Genomic DNA, 20,602 nt, shown 5'->3' on the forward strand with positions numbered 1-20,602 from the left:
ACCGCCCCCTCTCGGGGTGGGGGGTATGTATCATGCGAAACCCGGAGGGAAAAGTTTTCGCCGCCAATGCAAATGCGCCGGGTGCGTCTTTGAATGGGAATTGAATTGTAAATGTTACACGAAATGGTTATCGGATTAATCGAACGTCAATCGGTGTTTGTGGCGTGTTGTAGATATATTTTGGCGTAATTTTTTTTTCTTTTTTTAGTGGTGTTGCATTTATGCTAGGAGGATTGGTATGCCTAACGGCATCCGAAGTTCAGACAGTGTAACATACTTAATGTAACATATGCGGATGTTTAAGCTAAAGATGTTTTAATTCTCAATTGAAAAATGCATCGAAGAAGAATACTTTTCATAAATTAGATGTATAAAGATTATTTTTAATAACTGACTAGCTGAATTGCTATCCAGCCAAAGCATCTGTGATATGCTCCATTTCAAAGTTAATTATGTTCTGTTACTAATTGTTGATCTTTGCGACAATTTGAGGATGAGTTTCGTTTAGTCCATCGAGCGAGCATGAAATGCTGTTTTAGACTTCATCTCTCAAAGTAAACATAAAAATATTTTTTTATTTAGTAAAATATTTCCATGGGCTTCACTGTAGTCTAAGCAACTTAAACCAACTATCTCAATACTATGTGCTACTTAACATTAATTGGGGAGTCAAGAGTGTTAAATAAAGCCAATAGGTGATTTTTATACGTATCGATCGAAATATTATAATCAAATCATGAATAGGACGAGTTAAAACTGCGAAAAATATACATCAAAGGTTCGTTGTAGCTATACAGTCGCCTTCTACGGTCGATACTTAAGAGTTCATAGTGTCTGAGAATGCTAGCTGGAGTATTTATACTCAATCGTGCTAACAGATCTACAGCGTCGATATTGTGTGTTAGCATTTTTGTAACAAATACACTCTGAGCAACCATACGGCGATGTATGAGAGGTTGAATATCGAATATTATCATTATGCACCGTATGCCATAAGGAGCATCGTGCTATGGTGTGTTAATTAGGGTTCGACAAATACATTTTTTTACGGATTCTAGTTTCTTAATCCAGATCGAGTAAGGTCACCATAAAACAGAACAATACTCCAGTACTGACTGGAGAAATGACAAGTACAGTGACTTAAGGCAATGAATATCCTCTATAGTTTTAGACTGGCGATTAACAAAGCCTAAAATTTTGCGTGCTTTATTAATAATAGTCTGGTAATCGACGTCGAAATCAAGTTTAGTGTCAAGCATAACTTCTAGATCACGGATGATAAATTATCGTTCCAGGTCAGCATCTAATAGTATATAAATATAATGGATGGGATTTTTCAAATGATTGAAGGACATTACGGTACATTTGTTCACGGAGATAGACAGACAATTGGTTTCACACCATTCATAAAACCTATATATTAGCTTCTGGAGCTCAATGCAGTACGATGGCACACGAATTACATAACAAATTCTTATATCGTCAACATACATTAACAAATTATGATCATTCACAAATAAAATAAATAGCAACGGTCCTAACATGAAGAGCTTTACACACCAAACTAATAATTTCACATTCACTGTCACTCCATCCCATTAGTTAACCTTTAATATCGTCAGCTAAGTATCGCTATGGCAAATGAACTATGTTTTACTAATGCAGGATTTGTTTTCTATTATTGAATATTTTAAATTAAATTCAATTTCAATTCAAACACTCAGTAGCGTTCAATCAAGACGTTCTTAATCAATCGGCCATTCAAAAATGCAAATTATGCATATTTTGTTCACAAAACCATGCACATCATAGATCATGAAAAGCTTTACTCCGCCAAAAAGGATCACCGAGCCCATAATTCCTACCGTTCGACCGATCAATCTATTCGCCAAACTTCTCGGAAGCATCATCATCAACGGAGAAGCAGGGAAGCGGAGCATTGAAAAGGTTACGGATTAGTATACAGGCAGGCAACATGAAATGAACCGTATGATTGATATGTGCAGCGTTTTTTTTTTGTTGCGATACCCATCATTCGTTCAGCAAAGGACTCCCCATCCTTCCACACAATACACTTTATGGTTGGTTAAATCTCTATCTCGTGAGGGTACAGTGCCTCGCCTCTTCTGCCTGGCTGGAAATTCGCATTAGTACCATCGGCTTTACGGTTATCATTTGCCGATAATAGAGCCATAATTTTACGGTGTCGAACTAGATCGTTTCGACGTGTCTATATGCCCCTGGTTTGGGTGAAAGAGATGGGGAACTACTGCTAAATAAATCTCGCGACTCCCTTCGTGAAAAAAATGCTCCACACGAGGATATCAATCCGGCAACACTTGGCATCTAAGGTCCTAGTTACGGTTAGGTTTGAACAGAAACCAATTCTTCAGCGCTAAACGGAGTGCGTGCAGGATATGGAATGTTAACTTTCCCCTTGTGAATTTCTTTGCTGCACGACTCGCTTTCGACTGTTAAATCCCAAATACACTTTGGGAAAATTTCGTAATCGAAGGATAAGCAAACGTATAAACGTAGAAAAGCAACACCCAATAGCCGTTTGCTTGATGGTTTATTTTTCTTTTCGTTTTCAATGAATTTGCAATCCCGGAACAGATCAAACAAAACAAAAAACGTTTTTCATTAACGCCACATCCCGTATCCCCATCGTTTTGTGTTATCCTTTTTTCTTTGTTTTTTGTTCATTCTTCCCGTAACACTTTATTTCTATTTTCCCTAAATAAAAGTGAAATGGGCAACACTTTCACGCGTTCGCTGCTCCCTGGCGTCTTAACACGCTTCAGCACCAAAAGTCGATCAAAATTTTCTTTTTCACTTTCTTCTCCTCCACTTTATCGCTTAACCGCTTCCAACACCAAACAACAACCCTAAAAAAAACCCCAACAGAAGCTTTAGATGAATGATTGAAAGCAATCGAGTTGATGCGGAACCGAGGTGTTGGCTGAAAGTAAGCAAAAACCCCAACACAGACAGCTAACCAAAACTTGGCCAAGAGAATAAAATAAGGGAAAACGTTGGAAGGTGGGGAGGATAAAGATAAATAAAAACGAAGAAAAAAGGAATCTTCCACGGCGCACACCGTGGGATGGGACAAGGCAGGAGCAATGAAACAAAGAAAAGCCTCAATCATCTTGGTAAGATCCAGCCGAAAGCGAAAGAAGCGGCATGTCACAAAGGCGTGGTGCAGGGGGTGCTGGGGCGAGAAAATCGTTTAAGATCTCGGCCCCAAAACGACAACCGACCGCCAAACGGTAGGACGAAAAACCAAACCCCAACAATTTAGACACGTCCAGCAGGAATACTAAAGGGAATAGAGACGCTGAACTAACGAGAACGGGCCTAGGGCCTCGGGAGCCTTGATTGGATCGAAAGTCATTTCCCGATTTGCCTTGGACGGCCAGTGGACCAAGCAGAAAAACTCTTCCTCACACACACACACAGGCAGTGTTTATGTATGTGTGCGCCTGTTTGTGTAAGATGGATGTACCAGTGCGGGACACGAACTTATTGGCCGGAAGAGACATTTTGTCCATCACTCATCATTCGTTGGGGCAAAGCGTAGGACGAACAGTTAAATGTCCTTTTAGAGATGAGGCAGCTGGAGCAGCGGAGACTCACCCTATGAGTGTATGCGTGTATGTATATTCTGGTCAGTTGGTCACCAGGACAACGAATGAACTTTTCATCACTTGTCTTCCATGCTTTAACGACACTGGCATCGCATGCAGTGAGAAGCCTATTTTTGCACCCTGTACGACATTCTCGTATCGATAAGGGCGATTTCCCGGAGTATTTTTTTTATTTCTGCCTCATCCATTACCTTCTGCAGGATTGGATGTACCGTCCCGTATTATTTCCCATGTTCTGAAAGCATACCATCGTTTCCGGTACATACACGTGCTGGGTTGTGTTCGTGACGGTATTCTCATTTCGTGTAGTTCTTCCGTTTTTAGCTCCAATCGGTTACTTTCCCACCTTTCTCTTCACTTGGGGCACATCACATACACATACATACACACACTTTTTTATTGGCGATCAGAATGTCACCGGAAATTGGTAACGTTCTACAACACAAAGCTGAAGGGAAAAACGGAGGCCTCGCGTAAGCCCAATTGGAAACTAGTTCTCGAGGATTACGGATATATAGATGGGGTGTCGTGGTAGTGGTGGGAGCGCCCAGACGACAGAGTCCGTTTTCCCTTTCAGGTGTATCGTCCGACAGACATGACCATTATCGTTCCGACTGACTTTTTTCCCGTGATTTTTTTTTGTTGGAGGAAGGGAAGATCAGGAAACGAAACAACCACTGCCCCCATACACACAGTTGGGCTTGTTGCAGGATTGAATGACCAATTTGTGGAAAGTTGCACAGAGATTGAACATTGCAAGAACAACTACATAAAAAAACAAAACAAAATGGCCTCTTTTTGTGCCTTACCCTCTCGATTCGCAGTGTTTCGTAGTGTAGGATCTTTCTACTCTCCGGTAGCAATATCCTGTATCCGATCTGGTTTATTCCCTTCCCCAAGGCAGCAACTCATACTTTTGCCATTTGTACGATTTTTTTAACATCATTTCAATCAATGTTCTTCATCCGGGGTAGCTACCAGTACCTTTTGGGTACCGAGCATATGTACAGCACACACACACACACAAACTACACATGGCGCTGGGACTTTTGGGGTGCTCCAATAAAGGGGGGATTTTCCGGTTCTTCTCTCGCTCACTCTCTCTCTCTCTCTCTCTTTTTCTCTATCTGGCTCATTCTCCCTTTATTCTTGCCTGGGTTTTGAGCCGTAAGCTCATGCAAACGTTAACAGAGTGTCCGGTTCGGACGGGCGTAGGCAATAAGGTTCCATAGCGACCGTGTACATCTCCAGAAGAGCCTCCAATGCCGGTCCAGGACTCTAACTGAGTTTGCGTGAGCGTGTGTGCATGTAGCCGGGTATCATACTTCTCCTAACGAATCCCCCCCCATCCTATGGACAAAGGAAAAAGTCCTTTTTTTAAGAGCAAAAAAAGGAGGATAAAGAACACAGCCTATTAGTGTCCGAGGACACAACTGTTCGACTGCAAACCAATTCTTCGTTCGATCACGGAAAAGGGTAGACGCGTTGTTTTGGAAAGGGAAGAAGGAAGATGAAATTTGTGAGCGACCAATGCTCTTAGGTTGGTGTTTTTTTGTTTTGCTCTCTTTCCCTCTCCATTGCTTTGGTTCAACAATTGGGTTTTCTGTCAAGCGTTTGTCCGATCACAGCGATGTGATGGATACCGATGGTTTGAATATCAATGAGCAGCAGCAGCAGCAGCGGCGGCAGCAGCATGAGCGAGTATGATGGGTGGTGTCACACAGTGGGTGCACACGTACCCGGGAGCCACAAACAAAGTGTAGAAAGGACCCGTTGGCAAGATCTTTCGCCCTCCTTGGCACGAGAAGTACCCACTGAACCGGGTTCTAAATTTTCCCCCAACGAACGTATGCTGTGCTTAGAACCAAGCCGGTTAGAACACTCTCACCGCACCAGGGGGCGGTCACTGCTCGAACGTCCATTTTGACTTCGGGACATCAATTCGATTAGCCTACCGGTCCGACCGATCCGTCGGTTGGTAATTGAAGTCCAGAGCCGGGTCAACCGAGCACCATGAGCACCTGACTCTGACCCGTATCGTACAAATGCATGGAGTTTTCTCGGTCGAAACGTATGGAGCAATTTCCTTCCTCACTTAAAGTTTGCCTCACTGAACACACGTACACACACACACATACACATATACACTCATACAATTCAACCTGCATTTTTCAACCTACCATCATTGCTTGTAGAGCGGCCACCACACTACTGCACACTACTGGCTTGTTTGTGCCGGGAAGCTTTGGGTTTTGTGTTTAAATTCTTACCCCAAAACGATGCAAACGCGTTCCCGCGTTCGTTTACTTAAAAATTCATTGGTTTCTACGCTTGGGACACCAAACCTGACTGAGCCGCGCTAGAATTTCCACCGTAAGCTGAAAAGAAACACGCCCGGGGTAGCGGTTCTACATCCAGGATTGTGGTTCCATTTCAGGATGTCTGCCCCTTTTCGGTGGTGAGGTTATGCAAATACTACATCCTCTCGGCACTAGGAAAAGGGCTTCGCAAAAAAAGAAGCGTCCTTCGGAAGAACCATTTTGGTTGTGTAGGAAGGGCAGGAAGAGCCAAAAAACCCCTTTTCTTTCTGTGTCCTTTTCATGGGCCTGTGGCTAGAAGAGCACCGCCAATAAAAGTTAAACAGAGACACGGCAGGCTCGCTTCCGAGTTGCATCGCTCCTGCACTTGGCAATCCCTTTTTGCTTCGTGCAACCCTTTCCAGAATCGGCACGGCACACTTCCGCGCAAACTTTGAGCACAAAAAAAAAAAGAAAACGGCGAGGGAAAAATTGAAAACTAATCCAATCAGCATTTTTTTATCACCCCACTGTCTTCATCGTCCTGCTTTTGAGTAGGCGCTCGAGCTAGTGACGTTGTGTGAGGGGCGGGGCAGGGTGTGGGATGCATGGATTAGTCAGGGCTTTTGGGACATCCTTTAATTTTGCCACCCGCCATCATTCGCTGCTTCTGTTACAGATTCATTTTTGTATAATTTTGCTCCCCTCATGTTACAGGTACTTTGAGTTGAGTAGAAAAAGGGAAAAGCTTTCCATGAGGGGAGTTTGTTGTTGTTGCATCGCTCCAGACCCTCCAGAGTCTTAGCGCGTTTACAGTGACATTGTAAAGTATGGAGAAAAAAGGGTCCCCCCTTTTTTCATATTCACATATTGCGAGAGGTCGATGCTCGCTTTAGCTGTGCGTGCTGTACTAGTTACTCGTGTGGCTTCAGCATCCTTTTGTCAACGTTGCTTATCGTATCCTTTCGAAAGACCCTCTTTTATTAGCATGGTTTTGCAGAATCGCAAGATTGGCCCAGATTTCCATTTCATCTCTACGCACGTCCGATATCTTTTGTGCAATATGTTGCTGAAGTATGGTGTGCTATCTATACTGTGGAGTTTAGTGGTGCTCACCCACAACAAGTGTTCAATATTCCCTAACGAAATAAACCTATTTCAATTCGAATCATTTTTTAAATACTGAACATACATCTTTGTAGAACAATACAAATTAATTTCAATGGAGCTCAGGCATTCATAGACATGAAAAAGGAAAAGAAATTTATTGAAAAATCATAAGATCCTCTGTCATAGAGTTACCCCATGTACTTTGTTGCACAGAATTTGTTGATTAAAATCAATGCTTGAGCTTTACTTCTTCCACGGGTCAAGTACGTGGACATGTCCATGATATGGTGCGCCTCTAACAACCGATAGCGCGCGTACACGTGTAACCATAAACCCTCGTTGGCAAATGGGAAACAGTAGGAAGGGAATCGATCGCTTCACTGCATTGCATTACATACAAACTGAATGCCTCTATTTTTATTCCCCTCAGTACTGGAACATGGGTAACATGCGGGGGGACTAATTCTATTGCACTCCGTATTTACTACACCGATGCGGAGTACGATTGTCTGTAATCTGGTATCGCTTACACTACCGGTGCAGAAATGCATCGAGGTAACGCATATTGTACACTGGAGGGCACTTCTGATGATACTGGAATCGTTGAATCTAGCAGCACAAAATCCAATGTCCATCTAATGGCCATTTGATGCTTATACTCTCTAGCCAACGCTAGGTGTGCCGTGGTTGTCCAGTGTGAGGATGTAGCAAGGTTTAACCAATATTTTCTGCCGAACAACAGTTTCTCCTATCCTTACAGATGGATTTCAAGTGCAACCGGGTGCAACGTTGGTTTCAGGTTTTAAACTCGGATAGTGCTTTTAAAATGAAACGTCCCACGATAATGAATAGTTGAGCAGCACAAAGGCAACACAAGCCTGATTAGGGAAACCATGTACGTTCATTTCATTTCATCTCGGTTAGTTTTGTTTGTTTCGGTAGAATTTCTGATGAAAAGGATTACATTTTTACTGCAATACGATGGTGTCTGTACGAAAGAAGGCATAATACCATAGCAAAACAAATCAACAATCTGATGGCATTCGACGAATTTAATAACAAATAGTTTCAAACATACTATCCATTTATTCTTTTCAATAACTGGTTGGACAAGAACCTTTTTCAAGTTTACTTTAGACTTTCAATGATTTCCAATGTAGACTGACCGAAGAGATCACAAGTACAATAAAGAACCAGTAGGTATAAGTGTCTTAATTTTCATTAAGATACATTTTGAATGCTTTGCCAACCGGCAGCGTTCTAGACCAGCCTTATCCTTGCTGAAAAGCCTCAATGCAAAAATGGATCGTTTTACATAAATGCAGGTTCCTTATATAAAAACCCTAGAAGGTTTAATTCAGATGTTGGGTATTCCATATCAGGTCATAACAAATATTCAGGCATCTGCGAGGTTAGGTTCATACGAGATTTGTACCTAAAACAAGGAATTTGCAAAACAATTTACAATCCCATCTGCTCATATTATTCGATTACTAAATATCCCAGAACACTTTATGGATAGAGTCCAGTTCCCTCTTTAATTTCGTTCAAATCTTTGAAAACCTCATTGAAAAGTCTTCACAACCTAAGCTAAAACGTTCCGGGTTAATACAACCAATCACTACGTAGCATTGAAAGGTGTTACTATATGTATGCATGTTGGCTTGACGATGGTTTTCCATGCTACAATTTATATTCCTTGTTCAAAAACCATTCAAAATGCCAAATATATAAAGATTTGATTCAACATTATCGATATTAGTTGCACTCCTTATTGGTGGTCACATTGGCTTTACCGAATCCTGACCTAATTCCTCCATTTATTAATGTTTTGAGTTCTCGAAAGCATCGCAATTCTAATATGCTTTGATGTATGAAACTCGAGAATGAAATATTATGAAACCTTCGCAACATATTTCAGAACATCCAAAACAACATCTATTCGACTCGGATCATTTCATTGTAGCGCTTGCCGATTTCAAATCAGATTACATTACTTCCAACTGTACCGAACATAAAACACCACATTGTAGTGTTTGGCGCATGATATGTAATTTACAGCAGGGAACAAAATCTACCTATTCCTCAGTGACCACACACCAATCATTACAACTGAAATCACTACCCACTGTGAGCGGTGGTCAGACGATCGGCAAACGGACCTCTAATTGCTAACCGACCATTCGCATCGGAATGAACACGGTGAAGCAAGCGCACGCTTTGGATTTATTTATTTTGGTTCGTTTGTCTACTACGCTTCTCACTCACAATTTCCACCGGTTGGGGCCATTGGGAGGCAGCATCGAACGGTACGGTATTTCAGTGCGCCAGGATATCCACCATCACCATTACCGCCGGTACACAAAGTCACCCAAAGGTACACAACCGTAAACGAGCGCTTAACCAAATTCCCACCCGGCCGTCAAGGGAGCAGGGGAAAAAAACGCAAACGAAAATGAAAAAGTAGAGAAAAAACATACACACACACACACAAACGGACAGTACACGGACACTAAGCACATCACTCGCCCCATTCTGAATGATGCTGGATAGTCGGTACGTGCCAATTTCCACGTCTATTTCCATTTCCATTTTGGGATAATACCCAACGGTTTCTCCATTTTTCGTTTCGCATTGGTAAAGGTTTTCCGTTCGGGGCTTTTTTTTTCTTTGTTTCCTCTTCTTCCTGTGCTCCTGCTTGTTATTCACAAAAGCAACCCAACCAACCATCTTCCCAGCAGGACGGCAACAGTCGATGGGAATCGATATGGAGATTGATACCACCACGGTGGTAGTGTGTCCGTCGCTTTTCGGTTATCCCTGCTGACCGATCTACCCGGTTACCTACGTCCCCGGCAATTGCACTATCTCGACCAAAACCTCTGGCCTACCCCGCCACAAGCCATACAAGCTCCCCGGAACTGATTGTCCGGCATCTTCTAAAAGCCACACCAAAGTCCACCGGTTTTCGTGTGTCCGGGGCTTTTCCGGCCCGTTTGGTCTTTCGCAATGATATGGGTCAGCGGACGCTACCAAAATGTAGTGATGGTAATGGTGTTTTGCGGGGCTGGAGAGGAGGAGGATCAGCAGAGAGCTAGAGCGGTACGGTAAACCCCCAAAGCATAGCCTCCCCAAGATTTGGCCAAGGATAGGGGAAGAATTTTCCTTTCCACTTTGTTGCATTTGCCTGCAGCAATATACGAAAAAGGCGCACAAACACACAGCCTCCGGATGACTCCAGACAAGGTTAGGTTTCAGTGCTGGCCAAGATTGGACCCGGCAAGATAATTCGATCTGAAGCTGGGATTTGTTGTGGTGGTGTCCACACGGGTGGTACCAGAGCCAGGGTGGTATCCGAGTACAATCGGCTCGGTGGGTTAATCGGATAGCCAACCCCGAGGAGCCTGGTGTTCCTGGTAGGTTGATGGTGGCGATGATGATGGTACGCAAGAAGCAACCGATGATCGCTGAAAGTCATCCTCAGGTTTTGGAGTGGGAATTGACCGGCAACCGGGCTCTCTTAGTTATTGTTACAACAACCGAACAAACCGAAGCGGCAGGATGGGAAGAGCTAACACATGGTGGTCTATCCTTTCGTGTAGGATTTAGCAGCCAGACCAGCACAGAACGGCAGGCGCAGATACGCCCAGCGCCCAATTGTGTAGCAGTCACCGTGTCCAATAGGCCATGGCATTTATACACACGATTTCACTAATTACAATCGAAAATTTGTCACCAGTGCGGTCGTCGTGCCTGGTTTGGTGCGTCGGGGTTTGCTGTGTATGCTGTCCGGAGCAGATTGTGAGCAGATGTTAAGGCTTCTAGGGGCGTAAGTAGCGTGCCGGCGTGTTTGAAAAGCCGCTTGTTCATAACATCGAGGTCAGTAGTGCGTTCTGCTTTGCAGGCGTAGGCAGTATAACACGACCATCGTTGCAGTTTGCCTGTCGTCTGCCGTCCCCTCTGCCGCACCGGCTGCGCTGGTGGCAATGTACACGCACGATTTCAAGATGTTTCTGGTACCGAAATCAAAAGCAAAAGGACGCACTCTACATTCAATGCGCTTAACAAGCCACGCCCAACCCGAGATTATAAAGCTGTTGTGGAAATTGCGTAACGTTTAATACAGGCTTAATGCATACTTGAAGGCAACGGTCGCTAATGAAATGAGAGGAAATATGAAATCCGATGCTACAAAACGCCTCGAGTTATGCAATTTGCAAAGCAAAATTGCTTTTCTACGACAATGATGGGCTGCTTTTTTGGGGAGATGATTTAACAAGTGGGCCGCCTGGGCCGCCCTGGCTTACCAGCGAGCAAGAGTACACCCTTCCACTGTTGCGTGTTGTGCTCGTTGTAAACCTTACTCTCTCTCTCTCTCTCTCTCGAGTGGGGGTTCGTGCCACCCGCCGCGTTCGGTTCCATTCCACCCGACCCGCTGGCTAAACATTGTGAAACATAGGGCGCGACTGAAGCAACACGATAATGCTATCACGTGGGTATGCGTGTTTAAGGGATAAAACACACCGAACGGGAAATAGGGAAACACGCCACACGGTCCCACCGAAAAAACCACGCACTTACACAAACCCATCCCACCCCCACCCCCCCCCCCCTCCCATCTAACCGGCTTTCTCACGCTCGCTTGAAGATACGCTTCCCTTATTGCACGGCGAACCAGGATGCGATGAGCATCATCACAATGGCGAAAGTGCTGGGACCATTATCCTTATTCAAGGATAAGGAAGAACTTTATCTACCTCGCTGCAGACGACAACGATGGCGCTGATGACAATGGGACTCCGGCAAGCTGGGGGCCTTTCGCTGGCAGCGGCGGCGGTTTGGGGCTTGGTTGTGTTTGTGTGTCCTTGCGCAAGGACCTTGCTCGAAGGACACACAAACATACTTGCACACACACAGACACACACACACATCGCATCTATACCGGTTGTTTGAGACTGAAGCCGCTTCGAGCAACCTTGCAAAGGGGAAGCCCTCGGGTGGGATACTACAGCGGACGAGGCAGAAGGCGGCAACTTACACGATGCCGGTGTCTATGTAGATATAGCTGCATCCAGGACACGTCGCGTAAGCATAACAATGCTCCCTTGGGAACGGAGATGGCACAATAAAACTGGACTCGGCCCATGAAGGAAGGACGAAGGCCAGCTTGTGTGTGTGTGTGTGCGAGCTTACTAGTAGACTAATATTATTCCAAACACCTTTACAAATGCTTCAACTCACCAACGAGCACGCTGCAGCAGAGCACATAAAGGCGCGGCAAGGCATTAGGTGTTCTGAAGTGGTCTCCAACTTTCCGGAAGAACGTCCCCATATCAGCAGCAAAAGCAATGCCTCACCCATCAAAATGTGTGTGTGTGAGAGAGAGAGAGAGGAAGGAAGGGATGCTGCGCTTAGTTGTGCCGCAATAAAAGGGCAGACAGACCGATGGGATAGATTGAGAAAGGACGCGATGCGGAGTGCACCATAACATGCTCGAGCGCCATCCAAGCACATCGTTACGCTTCGTCGGACACACAACAAGCAAGCAGGCACAACCTCCCCCCTCCCCCCCTCCCCTCACTTGGTGTGCATAAGTGCATTTGTGTGCGCAACCCTTTTGCAAGAATCGGAAGTGAACCCTTTGGAGATGGTTCTCGTTTCTTACCCCATACTCCATCGCCAACGAACTCCAAACGTTCGCTCGTATATCTATGATTTTGTACCGAGACAAACGTGCTCCACCGGGGGCTGTGCATAAACCACAGGGAGCGCCGCGTGCAGCATTATGCTGCTGTAATTGTGTTATAGTACCGGGGAATTTCCTTCACCGTAAGCTTCACCCTCTATCGATGGACACTGCACAGCATCAAGCCATTACTTCTGCTTCTTCTTCTGGCAAATACACTTAACGTATGTGTGTGTGTGTGTCCTTTTATTTCCTCTCTACGGGTGGAGGGCACGATTAACTGGCCGCATCGGCGCACAGGGATGCATTAATGTTTAACTATGCGATACAACCACGCAAGCACGGAGCACATGTTCGTTTGTGTACTTTCGCCGTATCGCTTCCTGTGTGCGGTGTTGTGTCGGCTTGGGCTGGAAAGTAAACTCACCCAGTTAGCCCTTGATGCCCCCATGCATCATTGCACGGGCAATGTCGCCGCTATCGTTTATCACTTTCCTCACTTGTGTCAATTTGCAATGGGGTGATGAGTTTTTTGGTGATGAAAAATGGTGAGTTGTCATGGTAACTGCAAGTAGCGAAAGTTATTTGTACAACTTACTTTAGCTTTCATCGTACCTTTGCCTAAAAGAGGCGCAGAAATAGAAATAGAAGGCCTTAGCTGTGTGAGGGGATCTTTCAAGTCAATGTCAAAAAGAGGATCCCGATACGCATGTGACACGACTACAAACAAACGAAAGGTTAAAAAACCGACTCAGCAAAATGGTTCCCCCCCCCCCTTCGTGACGCGAAGGACGATGCGATACAGATCCCCGTTTCGTCTCACTCTTTTAAAAGTCCACCTTTCAGGGGACCCTTTCTTTCCCAGTGTAACTGTGTAATCCAATGTTCCTGTACTGTGCCGGCCTGGGGTTTGGAACAAGAATTCCATCAAAACAGGAATGGAAAATAAAACGAAAACACACAGCACCGCTCTCGGGATCTAAAACGATCCCAAGGGTCACCAGGCAACTGTACATGGGCTCCAGGGGCGCCAGCCAGCTCTCCCATCCTTCCGGAACATCCCGATGAAGACATCATGCGCAAGGATAAATAAAGTCAACCAACCAAAAATGAAGTAAACACTCACACAAATACCGATATCAGTGACACGCTGAACCTGCAAAGAGGAGCTACAGCATGGTAAAGTAAAAAGAAGGCAAAAAAACACACACAAACAGCGAATGGACAAATAATAGCGGGATGGATGAGAAATAAAAAGAAGAAGAAAAAACGCAACGACAAACACGAACCAACCAAACACCCCACAAAGACACAGACAAAGGCAGGGCTGGGAGGTGGCTGTTTGGAAAACTTTATCCATAAACGTCAGCGGTGGATAAATTATGATGCAGCGCCTCGTGCTGGTCAGCAGCGTGTCCGAGAACGCAACGACAACTCGGTGGGGAGATAGACCGGGTGAGGGAAGATTGGAGCAGTGCTGAAGGGAGGAGTGTAGTGTTGTGGGATGGTTTGGGTCAGGGTTTTTCTTGCATGATTGCTTAATTTCCACCTTATGTACATTTATATTTAACGGCCGCAACGCTTTTACTTACTCGCGTTTATCTACCTGATGCTGATTGATTAATCTTTTACTCATGCCCGGTTTTGCAGAAGCTCTTGGAAGCCGTGTTTGGGCAAAGATGAGCTAGGAAAGTTGCTACATACGAATGCTTTAATGAGGCGTTTTGTGTGAGAGTTGCTCAATTAGCAAGAAGCTTTATACAATGCTCCCCAGAGATAACTGCATAATTTGATAGAGTACGGGTTTCTTTATTAATTAATACTTTTTCCCATCTTATTACTAGCACAGCTACGATATGGCTGCATACAACTCTGCCACGACCTGAATTGAAAAAAAGAGCATTTTCTAACAGTAAGAGGACACACAACAACAACTTTTTTAAGCTCAAAATTGTTAGTGTATAAGCCATCCATTGATTCTAAAACTATTATTATCATACTAATTTCATTGATATTTTTAATATTTTTTATTTATGAAAAGGCAGGCCAACACCTGCGAATATTGTGCCAAAGAAAAAAAATGATTTGGATTAAAGTATACTTAAGCACGTATGAATTTCAGTTGGGAATCTAAAATTTCGATCCGCTTACGCAGTTAAATAAATGAACAGGAATCAAAGTTTTATTTATAGCTTCTATGTTTTACATACAATTCTTGTAATTCATAAAACTTGTGTTCTAAGAAACAATTCTCGTTAAAAAATTGTTTTTTGTAACAGTTTCCCTTCATAACGCAATCATTTTAACTTAATACTACGGATCTTCAAAAGTCAGCAGGTTTATAACAACATAAGAAAAGAAAAACTAATCGATCTGTCTCTTATCAATTTGTTACGTAGAATTTCAAGCATTATCTTTCATATGGATCATATTTCGATTGGGAGAAGGAGATATTTCCCATACTAATTAATTGATGCTGTATGCTTATTAGTAAGGGGAAGGCGATCCTTTGAGTGTAAGTGTCGCTGAAGGAGACGCACGAATGTTTTCTCTCTTTTTGATCCTTGCAGATCCATCCGGGCCACCGTTTTGGGAACGTTTTTCAATTCTGCTACCAGGAAAGCATCCAAATGCAGAGGTAGCTCTTGTCAGTAAACAAACATCTCTGGTCTCTTTCATTCACACGATAGAAGGATGTACATTATCTATTGCCATATTCTACTAAGCGACAGAGGAGAGCGACTGATCCTGTGCGTGATACTGATCGAGAGCAATGCAGAAGCTTTCATCTGTGATCTCGTTCTCGCTCATGTACTAAGCACTCGCAGGAGATATTTCCCATACTAATTAATTGATGCTGTATGCTTATTAGAGAGGGGAAAGCGATCGACAGAGTGTAAGTGTCGCTGAAGGAGACGCACGAATGTTTTCTCTCTTTTTGATCCTTGCAGATCCGTCCGGGCCACCGTTTTGGGAACGTTTTTCAATTCTGCTACCAGGAAAGCATCCAAATGCAGAGGTAGCTCTTATCAGTAATCAAACATCTCTGATCTCTTTCATTCACACGATAGAAGGATGTACATTATCTATTGCCATATTCTACTAAGCACCAGAGGAGAGCGACTGATCCTGTGCGTGATACTGATCGAGAGCAATGCAGAAAGCTTTCATCTGTGATCTCGTTCTAGCTCATGTACTAAGCACTCGCAGGAGATATTTCTCATACTAATTAATTGATGCTGTATGGCTATTTGAGAGGGGAAAGCGATCGACAGAGTGTAAGTGTCGGTGAAGAAGACGCACGAATATTTGCTATGGTTGATACTTTACGCTGCGAGATTAAATTGTTGTTTTGTTGAGCATTCAATTGAGCTCTTTGTATTTGTTGTCACTAGTTTTAGTAGCCTTAAACTTTCAAAGTAAATATATGATTGCCAACTGGTTTAACTAATCTTGGAAGAGCTTTCAATCCTGACCCTTCCCATGGTTGAGATAGTGTGAATTTAAACCCACATTTGCCAAAACTCATCCCTACTTACCGCTCGCGGTGTGGCTCACTGTCTTCGCGATGTGGTTCTTTGTGTGCACACGTGACTGGCGTTGATTCCTTTGGCAGAAACTTGCACGGCACACGCTTCGATTGGCAGCCGTTTCAAATACAGAAACAATAGCTAGCACAAAACTTGGAACCCGGGTGTTGGAGCAAAGATGGAAATTGTCTTCCCCTTCCCCACAGCGGAAGTCAGTGTTTTGTCATTTCCATTTCCGTTGTTTCGAAAGCAAAAGTTTTACATTGTACTAAACTCTTGGCTCACGGCACTGTGTGCGCGGACAAGGGAGCAAGGTTGCTATCTCCTTCGTCGTGCGGTGCTGTGTGTGCTGCGTTTCGAGAAATGTTTCGAGAGAACACGGGAGATAGGCGACCGTTTTCAGCGTACTGCCGGAAAACCGAAGGAGGTAGTTATTGTTTTTGCCACAAAGCAACGGCAGAACGCCCGGGTTCCAATATAGCAGCCTTTTTGCCTCGCTCGCTGGGTCACTAACAAGCGACAGCTGATAACGCAGCAACATCGGTGAGCAGTAAAACAGTGGAAAAACTACCACACGACGGATGCGGATGTTGAACGCAGGAGCGCCCAGGGAGGGAAACCCACGAGCGATGGCAACGCTCTGGCGTGGGATTGATTTATTTTCATGTTTCGAACGAGCTTTAACCGTTTGTGTAAAACAAATGGCGCCCGCTGGTTGGGAGGCCAAACAAAAAACGGCACCTAAGGAGCAGCATGGATGGAAAACGAACCCGTGTTTCGAGTGTATTCGCGTGGAATTCTACTTTCTTGCAAACCATTCCACTACACCAATGTTGGAGAGAGTTCGTGTTCGCGAAGGCAAAGATTTTACACGTTTGCGCACGCTGGCTGCTTTGGAATGGAGGAAAAATGGTTTACTTTAGATGCTCCCTGGCCCTGTCCTGTGGAAATCATTGTAGCGTACCGTAGACGATACTTCCGGGTTTGTTTTTTGTTCGAAGAACGCACCTTTTCAAGTGTTAAATCGTGTGAAAATGGGTGGTCAAATTTCAATGCATCGTTGCCGGGGTTATAAAATGTGTCTGGGAAATGTGTCCATAGAAGCAGCAAAACTTTACCGTTACGTATTTCGTGATGTTTGCATAATTTACATATTTTTACATACATAGAGGAACATTATATTAATCGTTCATTTTGTTGACTTATTGCATGTAGACATTGAGAATGAATGCTGCAAACGCATTATTATAACCTGCTATTTTAACCGATTTCTCTCCGAAAGTGATTTTTTATTGTTTGCAATTGAAGCAGTACATTCTTCACACTTTTACGTTTATGGTACAAACAAAAACGGAAAACCACAGTGGGATATATAACTGAAATAATACTGCCATTCCTCCTAAGCATTGATATTCTCATGGACGTGCTTATTTGTCATTTTATATTTGCTACAGATTATTTTCTAGTAAAACTAACAGAATAATCTCATCTGGCCCGTCAATCAATCTCTGCTCCAAAGGATTGAGAGGATCCAGAGACGTTTTACAAGGATCGTATTTCGTAGGTTGCTGGGTCATCACTCTATTCCGCTTCCTTCGTATGACGATAGATGCACTCTATTAGGCCTTGCCAAGTTGGAGCACTGCCTCTCGGTCGCTCAGGCTTCTTTCGTTGCTGGCATATTGCTCAATACGATTAATACTCCTTCACTTCTGTCGCGCTTACATTTGTATGCACCTTGTCGCACCTTACGTTATCGTTTTCGTCTCCAGTTGACATATAGGTACGTTTTGCTCGCAATGAGCCTTTTGTAAGAGCTATGTCGTCTTTTAATAGTACTTCAGATCTGTTCGATTTCAACCTATCCTATCCTGCCTACCGATCCCGTCTTCGCTCCTTTTCCGTACTATAAACTCCTTCCAACTCCTTCGTGAATAATTGTATACTATAGTCAGTAAGCACTATTGCTGTAACCCAAAGTGGCCGAGCAATTAAAAAAATAAAATAAATAAATAAATAAAAAAATAAGTGCAGACGGTTGTTAATTGTTTTATACAAAGCGGAAAAGTGAGTCCGCTGTAAAGAAGTGATACGGTATTATACTATAATTAAATACGTTACAGATTTTGGCTTAATTTTCCAATTTGGAGTCCTCAACTTTGATAGTCAAGTGGCTTGGGTTTTATCTTTGTAATCGTGCCTAATCATGGGTAAAAATAAACACGTGTGTGCCGGATAAATTCTGCGGGTTTTCAGGAGATCCTCAAGGTAGTGTGCTTAGTAGCCTTCCCCTTCTTTTCCGTTTATACCTTAATTGTGTTAGTTTGGTTCTTCCTGCAGACAGCCAACCTCTTTACGCTGACGATCTTAAACTTTTCTATCATATTACCTCTATCTCTGATTGTTTTTGTTTTCAGATAAATAAAAGATAAAAGCGTCAAGATAAAATATCCGTTTTATCGTTTACTCGTTCTTCTGTAATCGATTCCTCTTACTTCTTCTTTTTGGCTCAACAACCGTTGGCGGTCAAGGCCTGCCTGTACCACTTATGGGGTTGGCTTTCAATGACTTTTAGGATTACCCCCCATAGCAGGATAGTCAGTCCTACGTATGGCGGCACGGTCTATTTGGGGTTTGAACCCATGACGGGCATGTTGTTAAGTCGTACGAGTTGACGACTGTACCATGAGACCGCTTAAACACTTACACATGTTTGTTATTCATCGTGGTTCCTGTCAGTGGCGGATAAACACACAAACATACAGTAGAGTAGGTAGATAAACAAACAGTAGAGACTCTAAGCAGTCATACGAATCTAGGCATTTCTGAAGTGTCTACCGCGAAAATGTATAAAGAATTCTAAACTTGTGAAGAATTGAGAAGCAAATCTACTTGTGAGTGGGGGGTGGATCCCTTTTTTCGGAACCCCTCGAGACCTCAGGGCCCCACGCGGCCCCTTAGTTTGCGTAGTGCTTAATCTGGAACTGGTTCCTGTATTTGAAACCTTCACGTAACTTTTAATAGTCTTCTTCTTCTTCTTCTTGGCCTGCTCATGTACGAGCACGTCTAGTAGACATGGCCAGGTCGCCAATCCGTTTCCAGGAAACTCGGTCCTGAGCTGCAGTCCTCCAACCACGGCTGCATCCTATCTCCGACAGGTTCGACTCCACCTGATCCAGCCAACGAGCTCGCTGTGCTCCTCTACGCCTCGTGCCGAACGGGTCGCTGACGAGCACCCTCCTGGTGGGGCATGAGTCCGGCATCCGGCATTTCAATAGTAAGCCCTCTTTTAAGTCCCACTTTTCGTGTGTGTCCGTGTTTGATATTCGTGGAGTGTCCGTGTTTGATATCTGAAAATTGAAAAAGAAAATAAATATTTCATGTCCTGATGTTACATATCCTAAGACGTTTTGAACACACATATCAAAATCAGTTCACTGCTTACGCTATTTATCTGCTTCAAAACAAAAACCCGTAGATGGTCTATTTTGTTAATTCCTCTTTTGTTAATTCAGGCCTGACCTCTTTTGTTAATTCAATTTAAATAAACTCTTCGTCCAAATGGTTGCCCCGTAGATAAAAATTCCGCTCCACACATGGGGCGATGGAAATCGATTTACATCTTGTTTGGCACAAGCCAGCCCCTCGACCCATTAGCCCTTCCGATCGGACTTTGAACTCGTTAAAGTAGTTTATCTTTTTAGAAGAGTACATTAATCACAACAACAAAAAAACGATCTATCTGCCCCCACTTTGCTCGAAACTCCACAACCTACTGTGCACAACAGCACAAACAGTTTGAAAAATGGCACTTTGCAAACGGCATCCAAGCACTGGCTACGGGCGAAAAGGAAGCCACCGATCTCCCCTGGACACTGGAATGTCCCCAGGTTATGGTGCAAGGTGTAAAAATTCCACCATAGCAAATGGCCAAACCAAATACTATCAAAACGACACTGGATGGTCCTTCGCGTGGTGCTCATCGAAGCGGATGGAGAGAAAATTCTGCAATTTTCTTTTACAATTTTGAGCAAGCAAAGAAGAAGCAAAAAGCGCTGGAATAAGGAAAAAACAGAACACTTGATCGCATCTCGCCACCGTCCCCGGGCAACGTAAAGTTCACAATCGAAGCATACACAAAAAACAGAACGGGAAACGCTTCAAGAGTGCAAGTTCTTGAAACGCAAAACCATTGAGACAACGATGACGACAACGACGACGACGACGAGGACGAATGAAAATGGTCAACATTGTGAAGTGATTTTTACATTTTAAACGTAATTTGCCAACATGCTATCGGCGAGCGGGAAGAAGCTGTGTGGTGGTAAA

The 20,602-nt window shown here is 43.8% G+C and overlaps 1 protein-coding gene across 1 annotated transcript in view; it reads right to left on the reverse strand.

Annotated features, from left to right (window-relative positions):
• Nucleotides 1-18,948: 18,948 nt before the first annotated feature.
• LOC120897084 (putative tRNA (cytidine(32)/guanosine(34)-2'-O)-methyltransferase 1) overlaps nt 18,949-20,602 on the reverse strand; it is a 50,920-nt gene continuing 49,266 nt past the window's right edge. The window contains exon 4 of the mRNA XM_040301698.1: nt 18,949-19,623. The gene's annotated coding sequence lies outside the window, so the exon portion shown is untranslated. The remainder of the gene's footprint in view (nt 19,624-20,602) is intronic.

The sequence above is a fragment of the Anopheles arabiensis genome, chromosome 2, assembly GCF_016920715.1.
Source record: "Anopheles arabiensis isolate DONGOLA chromosome 2, AaraD3, whole genome shotgun sequence".
NCBI classification, from domain to species: Eukaryota; Metazoa; Arthropoda; class Insecta; order Diptera; family Culicidae; genus Anopheles; species Anopheles arabiensis.